Consider the following 13397-nt stretch of genomic DNA (forward strand, 5'->3'; position numbering starts at 1 on the left):
GCTCTAAGTACCATATGCTTGCCCCTTATGTAAGTATCCACTAATGTATGTTTCCTTCAACTCAAAATCATGTAGGGCTTTTGTGGAGTCATTGTGAAGGCTTTTGGGTAAGGGTAGGACATATTTTTGCTCAAGTGGGTTCAATCTTCCCTTAAGCACTTCTTTTGATTTATTTTGGCACACTTTCTTGACTCATTTGAGTATTCACTTCTTTTTCAAGGGGTTAGAGAGAGACATTGTCACCCTTTCTTATGCAATTCAACACATTTCTCCTTTTTCTACTTTTTCCACACCCTTTTTCACTTTTGTTTTCTTTGAATCCCCTTTCTGACCTTATTCAATTCGGTCTTTCTTTTTGTCTTATCTTTTCTTTCTTTTTCATTACCTTTCTTTTCTTTTGCTTTTGTACCTTTTACCACATTGTTTCCTTTCTTGTCTCCCCCCCCCCAAACTTAAACATTTGCCATCTACTCAAGGGAAGATTTGGGTGCCAAGAGAGGGTATCATTAAGAACGGGTATAGGCTTGTAGCTTTTGTTCTTGAAAGAAGAAGGTTCAAGGCTCAAAAGGGTTAACTAGGGATCATTTCATTGGTAGGTCATGGAATTGTTCAATCTTAGCATTTTGGATCAAGGAGAGCCTACAATAACTTCTCAAGCCAAATTTCACCTAGGATTTCACCTCAACAAACATTCGGGGCAAGTTCTAGACCATCGGCTCGGGACTTGGACTCGCAAATTGAATTCTCACCACACACACTCAAGGATTGTTAAAGATATCAAGTCGAGGGCCCACAATGACCTTAGTTACGATTCAAGCGCACAATGGGCCAATACGACCACATGATGACTGTTTGGTCAACACAAGAGTCTCAAGGCCACGACTTTCACCATCCTAAGCACAACATTATGTTTTTGACCATGGGATCAAAGGCAAATGTGTTAAGACCAAGTGACGTTTTGCCTGAGGTACCTTTGACTGTAAAACTTGAAAATAAAAAAAAAAGAAAAATAAAAAACGGACTCAAACCCTTAAGAAGGTTGTCACGCCATCTATCATTGGGAAGAGCCACCCGGTTCGCACAACACTCTACCCTTGGAAAGAACCGTGGCATTAAGAAAACCAAGGACTTATTGCAAACGCCAAAACAAAACAAAAAGGCTACGAGCCTACTATGAATCTAAAAACGAACAATTTTAACGAAAATAGAAAAACCGAATGAATATGTACAATAGGGGAGTAGAATATACAGCGGGGGAAATCGATATGTACATAAAGTAGAAAAGTAACTAGAATGAAAAGTTATATACAGGCCAATTATCAATTAGCAACATAAGCTAAGAGTTAAATAAATATGTACAGTCATCCCAAATGTATCAACCATCAAAATAGTAGGGCGTACCCCACGAATAAAAGTTGGCATTGTTCCCAATGCCAACTACCAAAATAAGCATATAAACAGAGAAAGGATATAGAGTGGCTCATCAAGGCTGATCCGTCGTCATGGGCTGATCAGTGGTCCCCTAGTCCTCTGTACTGGCGGGAACCTCAGACTGGTTCTCGGCCTGCTGTTGTTGCTCTACTGCTGGGACAGAGGCCGGGTCATGGACCGGCTGAACATCTGGTGGAGCACTGGAAGTATCCTCCTGAACCTGTGCTACCTCTATCACAACACCCTCAGTGCTAGGAAGCTTCCTCTTCTTCCTTGGGTGCCTAGGCTCCTCCTCCTGCTGTGGCTCCGGTACAACTACTGCTGGTGGAGGTGCTGACTCATCAAAGAACAAGTCTAAAGGCAGCTGGTCTTCCTTTAGCTTGTCAACCTCAGCTCGGAGCACCTTCACCTCTTCCTTAGATGCCCGGGATTTTCTCATCTTCTTGTGGTCTCTAGCAAGCTCCTTTAGAGCTTTGCCCTGTGCATCAACTGCCTTTGTCAAGGCAGCCCGAGTAGCCAAAATCTTCTCCTGGTTGTCCACGAGTGTCTTTAATGTCTCCTCAATGGACTGAGGAATCTCAATAGTGGCTGGAACAGACTGGGCCGCAACTGTGGTAGCCAAAGTGGACAACTTGGATGTCGAGACTGACATCCAGTTGTTTAAACTGGCTAATGTCTTTGCTAACTGCTGGGCCTAAAGGGGTTGGATTTGGAGGTGGGAACCACTGGGCCAGTTGAAAAACTGGGACCCGTAGAGGAGGATAGGATGTCCGGAACAGTAGTGGCAGCAGAAGTAGGTGGCTCAATAGAAGCCTCTACCGCAACTGGCTCCTCAGACTGGCCAGTCGAGGCAGAGGTGGATGCTTTTCCCTTCTTATCCCCCTCCGGGTTGTCTGGCCCCTAAATACTAAACCATGAAAACGAGGACACCGGCCAGACTCCAACATCGAAGGGGTATTTCTTCACCTTTGCATCTTCAAAGTACATTGTAAGGGTGTTCGGGTAAGGGTAGTTTCTGTCCGTATCAATGCCAATGGATGTGATCACACTGTACCTAACATTCCCCACATTGATGGGGAAACCTGCCATAATGGACGCAATGAGAACCGCTCGGGCGATTGGAATGGTCTGGTCATGGGACGAAGGGTCCAACCTGTTGCATACAAAAGTTAACCATCCTCTCGCCTCAAAATTGAGGTCCTTTCGCAGTATTTCTTCCCCACCTAAATCCACTCTGGAACAGTACACGGCTGAGCTAAGAACTGTGCTACCCAAGGACGAGCTTCCTCTTTCAACTCTAACTTCTCTCTGTACAGAGAGTCATCCTCCTCATTGAAACCCAAATACTCGTTCAACGCCTCTCCCGAGAACACTATCTTCTTATCCCGCACTTTGGTTGCAATTGATCCTTCTTTGGTATGGGCCACATTGCTGTAGAATTCCTTAACCATATGTTCATTTGTATCGACCAGCTCATCTTTGAAGAAATCCCACCCCACTCTAGTAATAAATTGTTCATGGACTCGGGGAAGGTAGGGTAACAAATCCCGGGTGACTACTCTTCTTTATGGAATCACCTTCTTCTTGGGCCACACTTCCCGGAATTTATAAAAGGCCACCTCGCTGATAAATCTATCCTGCCATACAACTGGGTTTCTAGTTCTTTCAATTCCCCCAACTCCAAGTACCCCACTGTCCGGGACCTCCTCATCACTCTTGTTTTTATCTTCTGCACCCTCCCCAGATTCTGAAGTTGTGGGGGAGGTAGAGTATTTGGCACTGCCTACTTCTGAGCCCTCAGACGACTCAGGTTGTATAATAGTTAGAGCTTTAGCTGGTCCTGCAGAGACTTTCCCCAAATCAGTTGAGACATCCTGGGAGGGGAGGTACTCACTCCCCGACTACTCCTCATCACTCACCACCTGCTTTCTTGTTTTTAGCTTTGGTTGGGGAGTGAGTTTCTTCAATTTTGCTTTACCTCCCCGGGAGGTGTCACCTCCTCGTCCGGGTTGTTTAGCTGCACGCCCTCGTTGTTTAACCATTTTCTGCACACAAATAATTCTAACATTGTTAGTTCAGGCAATTGCAGAGTTTAAGTACAGAACAAAAACACAGACAGAGAACAGATGATAGCAGTGCGGACAGCACAAACAAGGCATGCAGACCGCACTGACCAAGTTGGGAAATGAACACCTCTCTGATTAGGAACCATGTGGACCGCATAAACAAGGGGTGCGGCTGCGTGGGGGTCAACGCGGTCCGCACAAACTGGTCATGCGGCCGCATTGGCCATACTATTAAAAACTGGTGCCCTCTGAACATCACCCACACGGACCGCGCAAACATAGGATGCGGCCGCGTGGGGCATAGAGCGGACCGCACAAACCAAACATGCGGCCGCGCTGGGAAGTATCAACCTTTAGGCTCAAGGTTTACGCGGACCGCGTAACAGAATGATGCGGCCGTATAAAAGGCATGTGGACCGCATAATCAGGGAGTGCGGCCGCGCTGGGCTTTCATTACAGGGGCAATTAGGGTTTTACAAAAAAACTCAAGTCTTTCACGTTTTAACATCCTACTTTGTCCCTACTCATTTATAACATGCCCATCATTTCAAAGAACAACAAGAACAATATAAAACTATCCTAATCATGAAACAACGAAGGACAAAAAGAAAAACGAAGAAGTTATGACTAGGAAAACATGTATAAAGTTTAAATTAATACTAAGTAAAGACTAATGTGAGAGATATGTTTCCAGGAAAGCGAAGAAATGCTCTTAATATTAACACTAAGAAGGGTCTCTGATGTGAACAGTAACTTTTAGGGCTCAGGGGTCAATTTTTTGCGAAACGTTCTAATGAAGACCCTAATGGCCTACTTATAGGAAACACAGCGGGCCCCAACACTTACCGTCCAGTGCGGCCGCATGAAAACGACCGCGGGCCGTGCTGGGACTTTACCATTTACCTGTTGCTGAAACGAAGGCACACAGACCGCATGAGACGGGCTGCGGCCGTAAGAGAACCACGAGGGCCGCTCAAAGTGGGATGCGGCCGCGTGAACGTAGTTCAGAGACTGATCATTCTTGGCCTTTACCGGTGCGGACCGCACAAGCAAGGGTGCGGCCGCACTAGCCATCTTCAGAAACTTGGCAATATTTTCTTTGGCAAGTGCGGACCGCACAAAGTGGGATTGCGTCCGCACTGTCACTGTTCAGAGACTGTGCACTTTTTGCACAGTTGTTTTGCATTGGTTCAATCACAATTCCTGCAACATCTCACAAACCATTAGCTCAAAAATCCTAATCTACAACAGAAATCAAAAAGAAAGAAAAAGACATGGGTTGCCTCCCAAGAAGCGCACGAGTTAAAGTCGCGGCACGACGCATGTTACCATCAAAGTCACTTCAAATGAATGAGTGCCACCACGTGGCTGTCATCAAACTTTCCCAAGTAATGCTTGGCACGATGCCCATTGACCGGGAAAACTTCACCATTTTTGTTCTTGAGATCAATAGCACCAAATGAGGTTACACCAACAACTTCAAATGGACCACTCCACTTAGACTTAAGCTTTCCCGAGAATAACCTCAACCGGGAGTTGAACAGAAGAACCATGTCACCAACTTTGAATTCCTTCCCTCGGGCATACTTATCTTGAAGGTATTTCATCTTGTCCTTGTACAAGGACGAGCTGGAGTAGGCATGAAATCTAAACTCGTCTAGCTCATTGAGTTGCTCAACCCGGATATTCGCAGCGACATCCCATTCTAAGTTCAATTTTCTCAAGGCCCACATAGCCTTATGCTCCAATTACTTGGTAAGCAATAAATCAAAAGCCCGGTTGCAAAAATGAGAACCACCATCACTAATGATAGCACGTGGAGTGCCAAACCTTGTGAAGATACTCTTTTTCAAGAACGCCACAACATTTCGAGCTTCGTTGTTGGGCAAAGCGACGGCTTCGACCCATTTCGACACATAATCAACCGCTACCAAGATATAGGCATTCCCACAAGAACTCATGAACGACCCCATAAAGTCGATACCCCACACATAAAAAATGTCCACCTCTAGAATTGTGTTGAGAGGCATCTCATCCTTTTTTGAAATCCCACCGCCTCGTTGGCATTCATCACATCTCTTGACAAAATCACCAGCATCTTTAAATAAGGAGGGCTAATAGAAACCGCAACTAAGCACCTTAGAAGCCGTCCTCACCCCGCCATGATGGCCACCATAGGGAGAGGAATGACAAGCCTCCAAAATACTTAATTGTTCTTCTTCCGGGACACATCGGCGAATCACAACATCGGTGCAAATCTTTAACAAATATGGCTCATCCCAATAATAATCCAAACTATCCTACTTGAGCTTCTTCCTTTGGTTAGAAGGGAGATCATACCGGATTATACTGGTCATAAGATAATTTGCCACATTGGCAAACCATGGCATATCATGCATAGATACCGCAAGGAGTTGTTCATCCGAGAATGCATCATTGATCTCAAGGCCGTCAGAAGGCCTCCCCTCTTCCTCCAAGCGGGACAAGTGGTTCGCCACTTGATTTTCGCTTCCTTTTCGGTCCACAATTTCTAGATCAAACTCTTGAAGAAGTAGCACCCATCTCATCAACCTTGATTTTGAATCTTTCTTGGTCATCAAATACCTAAGGGCGGCATGATCGGTATGGATAATCACTTTGGCCCCCATAAGGTATGGTCAGAACTTTTCCATGGCAAACACAATAGCTAGCAACTCCTTCTCGGTAACTGTATAGTTTCTTTGAGCTTCATTCATCGTCTTGCTTGAGTAGTACACCGGATGGAATATTTTGTTGATTCTTTGGCCCAAGACCGCCCCTAACGCAACATCACTAGCATCACACATGAGCTCAAATGGCAAGCTCCAATTGGGTGCGGTAATGATATGGGTAGTTGTCAACTTGTGCTTTAGAAGCCCGAAAGCCTCCATGCATTTCTCATCAAAGATAAACTTGGCCTCCTTCTCTAACAACTTGCACAACGGGTTAACTACCTTAAAGAAATATTTGATGAACCTTCTGCAGAAACCCGTGTGTCCCAAAAATCTCCTCACCCCTTTGACAGAAGTAGGGGGAGGTAACCTTGAAATGACTTCAATCTTGGCTTTGTTAACTTCAATACCTCTCTTCGAAATCTTATGACCCAGTACAATACCCTCTTCTACCATAAAATGGCATTTTCCCAATTGAGAACTAGGTTTGTATCTTCACATCGGGCCAACACACGGTCCAAATTTGTCAAGCATTCTTCAAAGGAGTCCCCCACCATGCTAAAATCATCCATAAAGACCTCCAATATATCTTCCACCATGTCGGTGAAAATTGCCATCATACATCGTTGAAAGTTTGTTGGGGCATTACACAATCCAAATGGCATCCTCGAAAACTCAACCTCACACAACGGTAGGAAGAGCGGGCGCTAAGACTTTTACCTGAGTAGTGGTATCGGGGTCAATTTCCACAGGGAGCTTGGAATGGAGTTGCGTATTTGTTCAGACTAGGATTGTGTGTTTGCTCCTAATTGTACCTCTAACATTTTTTGGGATTTTTGTTTAATAACTACTATTATCAACTACAAGTTTAAGCTAATTTATGCTGAAGGGATATGTTCTAAGTTGTGATTAATATAAGGCACTAGGGTCGTGGCATCACCTAGGTGGTTAACTAACGGGTAGAGACTACTAATAATAGATTGACATATTTGGGATCAATGTTATAACCGTTGCACAATTGTACCCACTCTCACACCTCTCGGTAGGGAGAGCGAATTTGCCCAATTGACTCTCTCGAGACCAATTGGGTAGGCCAATTAGACCAAGCAACTTGGGTTCAAGTAGGGTGATTACTCTCTCGAGGTTTAACCCGTTAATTGGGACTACCATTTCTCATGGGTCCACCCCAATTCCTTGTTAGGTCAATTTTGGGGTCATAGACTCTCTTTCTCAAGAAGAGTCAAGACCCACTAAGCTAGAATCAATGTTTGCAACCATCAATCCTTAATTAAACCATAAAATTAACCCAAATAACAAACACCCAATATCAATCTATCATTAAGAAGCAACACCCATTAATTACCCACACTAGGGTTGAGCCACAACCCTAGCTAATGGGTTTAGCTAGACATAATTAAAGAAGAAACTGAAGAAATAGAAGATGAAACAACCATATTAATTAATTACTAATGTTAAACTACAATAATCTATGATGAAACCAAGCTATAAATACCCAAAATAGGCCAAAACATAAGTCTCACGAGTGCAGCAGCTATCAGATGTACCCCCCTTAACCTAAAAATGGTAAAATATTCTATTTATAGTGGGCTGGAAAAACTGGACAAAAATGCCCCTGCGGGGTTAGTGCGGACAGCACAAAGTTGGCATGCGTCCGCACTGGGTTGCATGACCTCTGAATCTTGCTCTCTGAAAATGGTGATGCGAACCGCATAAAGTTGGAATGCGGCCGCATGAAGACTGGCGCGGACTGCACAAAGTTGTTGTGCGGCCGCATGAATGGTTTTGGCAGCTTCTTTAAACTTCACTGACGCGGACCGCGTGACCATAGAGCACGACCGCATGGAGAGGGACGCGGGCTGCATGAAGTGGGACGCGGCCGCGTGGTTTGCTTCTGCAATATGACACTCTCTGAACTTCTTGGACGCGACCGCATAGCAAGATTGTGCGGCCGCATGAGTGAGACGCGGACCGCATGAAGTGGGACGTGGCCGCATGAGTTTGACTTGTAGTTTCACAGTCTCTGAACTCCTATGGTGCGGCCGCATGACATGATGGTGCGGTCCGCACCAAGTTCTGAATGTACTTACTTTAATGATCTTTGACACTTAAGCAGGTTTCACTCTTATTTGAGCTGATCTTTGACGATTTGTCACTTTATAGCTCAAACCTACAACCAAGCGCAATCTGTAAGCATTTTGGGACTATGTTGTAGCAAATTACACTCAAAGCGCAGGCAAGTATGGGTATAAAACATGTTAAAATCCTACTTATCAAGGTCTCAGAGAGAATTGGAGAGGAAAAGAAATTCTAGGGCGGCGGTTTGGTAAGAATGAATTAGGTTATATGGGTTGTTCAGGTTAAAAATGGAAGGGAATAATGGGGACCGTTGATCTGGGAGATCAGCAGTCGAGATTAAACGGGTAGGTGGGGTTCCGGGTTTTGGGTATGGTTTAAAAGGGTGTGGGTCGGGTTTTAATTTTAAATTGGGCTGGGAATTGGGGTCTTGATTTGGGCTACAATTGAAAGCCAATTTGGCTATATTTTAAAAAGCCATTTTCCCTATTTGATTTATAAAAAATGGTAAATAGATTTCTGAAAAATAATTTAAAGTGCTAAAATGATTTATAATACATAATTAACAATTTAAAAAGTACATGATCCAATTTTATGCATGTAAAACATAATTAAATTTTAAAAGGGCTAATATTGCAATTACGTGCAATTTAGCTTTAAAAATACCAATTGTAATTATAAAAATATGTAATAATTACTTTAGCCATTTTTGGCATAAATATAGAAATACAATAGATGAATTATCAAAATAATAATTCTGAAAATAATTATTGGGAATTTTATGGATAAAAGGGAGAAAATAAATCAATTTAAACCTTTAAAATAACGGAAAAATAATAAAACCTTTGGACATGCTTATATATATAAATATATGCTATTTTGAAGGTATTTTTCATATTGAAAATATATAAGAAAAAAATGGGTATCAACAATTGCGACACTTTACGTGTTGGCTTGGGTTATGTATTGATGCATGAGGAATGAGTTATTGCATACGCTTCGTGTCAGCTGAAGATTCATGAGAAGAATTATCATGTGCACGATTTAGAGTTGGCCGTGATTGTTCATGCTCATATGATATGGAGGCATTATCTGTACGGGGTGTCATGTGAGGTGCATACTGATCATCGCAGCTTACAACATTTGTTCAAGCAGGGGGATCTCAATTTGAGGCAGTGTAGATGGCTGGAGTTACTGAAGGATTATGACATCACCATTCTTTATCATCCGGGCAAGGCAAATGTGGTCGCGGATGCCTTAAGCAGGAAAGCAGAGAGTATGGGTAGCTTGGCATTCATTCCAGCAGAGGAGAGGCCACTAGTTTTGGACATTCGTTCCTTGGCTAATAGACTTGTGAGGTTGGATATTTCATATCCCAGCCGAGTCATTGTGTATGTTGTTACGTAGTTTTCATTACTGGGGCAGATCAAGGCCCGGTAGTTCGATGATCCACATTTGGTAGCTCTTAATGAGGTTTCTATCAGCGAGGATGGTGTCCTGCAACTCTAGGGTTGCCTATGTATTCCTAATGTTGTAGGCCTAAGGGAGAGGATTCTAGAGGAGGCACACAGTTCATGGTATACCATTCATCCGGGTGCTACGAAGATGTATCGTGACTTGAGGCATCATTATTAGTGGTGGTGAATGAAGAAAGGCAAAGTGGAGTATGTGGCTAGGTGTTTGAATTGCCAGGAAGTTAAGTATGAACACCAGAGGCCAGGTGGCCTACTTCAACAGATGCCTATCCTAAGTAGAAATGGGAGCACATTACTATGGACTTCGTAGTTGGGTTTCTTCCTTCCTATGTCGTTCAACAGCATGATGGAGTCTCTTTTTGTTTTTGACTGTCTATTCTGTTTCAGACAGTATGATAGATTTATTCTTTTGTATATTCTACTAGATGCTCATATACTTGTGAAATCAGATCTTGGCACACACATTGGTAGACTATTCTGTTGGGTCGTATAACTATTATTTTACGTTGCTAATTATCTTTTGTTTTAAATTCAACATAAGAAAATGCTGGAATGGTTTTGGTTAAGTAAAAATGAGAACTCACTAATACTTTCGGGTTGGCTTGCCTAACAGTGGTGTTGGGAGCCATCGTGACCGGTAATGAAATTGGGTCGTGACAACATGGTATCAGAGCACTAGGTTCATGTAGGTCTCACAAGTCATAGGCAAACCTAATAGAGTCTTGCGGATCGGTACGGAGACGTCTGTATTTATCTTTGAGAGGATATAAGGTGTTAAGATACTACTATTTATTCAAATCCTATCGTGTAGTGGTTGGTATACTAAATTTCCCTCCTCTATTCTCTCAGAAATGATGAGGACACATATGGTGGATGTTCCGGACCTGCGAGGAGCTGCTCCCCCCATTACTAGAGGCCGAGACAGAGGCTGGGGGAGGGCATCGGCCCGAGGTATGGGACGAGGGCATCCCAGAGCCGTTCCAGTAGCAACATCGGTAGATCATATGGGAGATCCTATCACTGAGGAGCTGGGCGAGGTGCCCGCAGCTGAGCCTACCCCGGTGGACTTTATGACAGCACTAGGTTTCCAGGAGGTCATGGGCTTATGTTGCGGTTCATGGACACCATGACTCAGGATGGTTTATTTCCAGCGGATCCAGCTACATTACAGGTAGGAGGGGGAGCACAGACCCCTACTGCTCAGGCTCCTGGTCATGCAACTGCAGTGTATCAAACTCCATGTGCACTACCCGCGAATGGGGCTCAGCCAGTTGCTGCAGTGGTACCCGAGCCCAAACCAGTTGCGAATGGTGATTCGCAGAAGTTATTGGACAGATGGACCAGGTTACACCCTCCTATCTTCGAGGGTTAGCGTCATAAGGATGCCTAGGATTTCATTGATAGGTGCAGGGATAGACTGCACAATATGAGGATATTGGAGCCGCATGGGGTTCACTTCACTATTTCCAGCTAGAGAACAGGGCCCATAGATGGTGGTAAGTTGTATGTTCTTGGCAGGCCAGCAAGTTCTCCTCCCATCACTTGGGGTCAGTTCACATAGTATTCCTGGATAGGTATATCCCACTTCTGAGAAGGAAGAGATGCAGTATTAGTTTGAGCAGCTTGAGCAGGGTCAGATGTCTTTGACTGACTATGAGGTGAGGTTTTCTGAGTTATCCCGCCATGCACTGATGATAATTCCTACTGACATAGAGAGGGTGCGGAGGTTTGTTGCAGGGTTGCATTCTGGCATTAGGGCCAACATGGCCCGAGAGGTGGAGATGGGGAATCCTTATTAGTTAGTGGTGGAGATTGCTCGGAGGATTGTGGGCTACCGCCTGAGAAGCTCAAGACGGCTTTCTGTTGGTGAGATGAGCTTTCAGAAGCTCCTTTCCATTGGTTTCGATGATTGTGAGATGAGCTTTCAGATGCTCAAGATGGCTTTGACTACAACACCAGTTCTTGTATTGTCTTCAGGTTCGGGGATGTACACGGTATATTGCAATGCTTCACGCATTGTCTTGGGTTGTGTATTGATGTAGGAGGGACGAGTTATTGCATACGCTTCGCGTCAGCTGAAGATTCATGAGAAGAATTATCTTGTTCACGATTTAGAGTTGGACGCGATTGTCCATTCTCTTAAGATATGGAGGCATTATCTGTATGGGGAGTCATGTGAGGTGTATACTGATCATCGCAGCTTACAACATTTGTTGAAGCAGAGGGATCTCAATTTGAGGCAGTGTAGATGGCTGGAGTTACTGAAGGATTATGATATCACCATTCTTTATCATCCGGGCAAGGCAATTGTGGTCGCGGATGCCTAAAGCAGGAAAGCAGAGAGTATGGGTAGCTTGGCATTCATTCCAGCAGAGGAGAGGCCACTAGCTTTGGACATTCGTTCCTTGGCTAATAGACTTGTGAGGTTGGATATTTCATATCCCAGCCGAGTCATTGTGTATGTTGTTACGGAGTTTTCATTACTGGGGTAGATCAAGGCCCAGTAGTTCGATGATCCACATTTGGTAGCTCTCAAGGAGGTTTCTATCAGTGAGGATGGTATCCTGCGACTCTAGGGTCGCATATATGTTCCTAATGTTGTAGGCCTGAGGGAGAGGATTCTAGAGAAGGCTCACAGTTCAAGGTATTCTATTCATCCGGGTGCTACGAAGATGTATCGTAACTTGACGCAGCATTATTGGTGTTGGAGGATGAAGAAAGACATAGTGGAGTATGTGGCTAGGTGTTTGAATTGCTAGGAAGTTAAGTATGAACACCAGAGGCCAGGTGGCCTACTTCAACAAATGCCTATACCTGAGTGGAAATGAGAGCGCATTACTATGGACTTCATAGTTGGGTTGTCCCAGACCTTGTGGAAGTTTGATGCAGTGTGGGTCATTATTGATAGGTTGACCAAGTCTGCGCACTTTATTCCGGTTGTGACTACTTATACTTCAGAGAGGTTGGCTTAGATTTACATTCGGGAGATAGTCTGATTGCACGGTGTGCGTGTTTCTATCATATCATATAGAGGCCCTCAGTTTACTTCCCATTTCTGGAGAGCCATTCAGAGTGAGTTGGGGACTCGTATGGAGATCAGCATAACATTTCATCCTTAGACCGACGGACAGTCGGAGTGGACAGTTCAAATTTTGGAGGACATGCTTAAAGCATGTGTGATTGACTTTGGAGGGCAGTGTGACCAGTTCTTGCACTTGGCAGAGTTTGCTTACAACAACAGCTATCAGACCAGTATCGAGATGGCTCCATTTGAGGATTTATATGGTCGGCGATGGCGTTCTCCGACCGGGTAGTTTGAGCCTGGCGAGGCTAAGTTGTACGGTATAGACTTGGTGAAAGATGCCTTGGAAAAGGTAAAGTTGATTCAGGAAAGGCTTCGCACAACACAGTCCAGATAGAAGAGTTACGCGGATTAGAAGGCGCGTGATGTATCATTCATGACCGGCAAGAAGGTTCTCTTGAAGGTCTCGCCAATTATGGGTGTTATGAGATTCGGAAGAAGGGCAAGTTGAGCCCAAGGTTTATTGTCCCATTTGAGGTGCTGAGGCGAGTTGGAGAGGTTGCTTACGAGCTTGCTTTACCGCCCAGCTTATCGGGAGTTCATCTAGTTTTTCACGTGT

The sequence above is a fragment of the Nicotiana tabacum genome, chromosome 20, assembly GCF_000715075.1.
Source record: "Nicotiana tabacum cultivar K326 chromosome 20, ASM71507v2, whole genome shotgun sequence".
NCBI classification, from domain to species: domain Eukaryota; kingdom Viridiplantae; phylum Streptophyta; class Magnoliopsida; order Solanales; family Solanaceae; genus Nicotiana; species Nicotiana tabacum.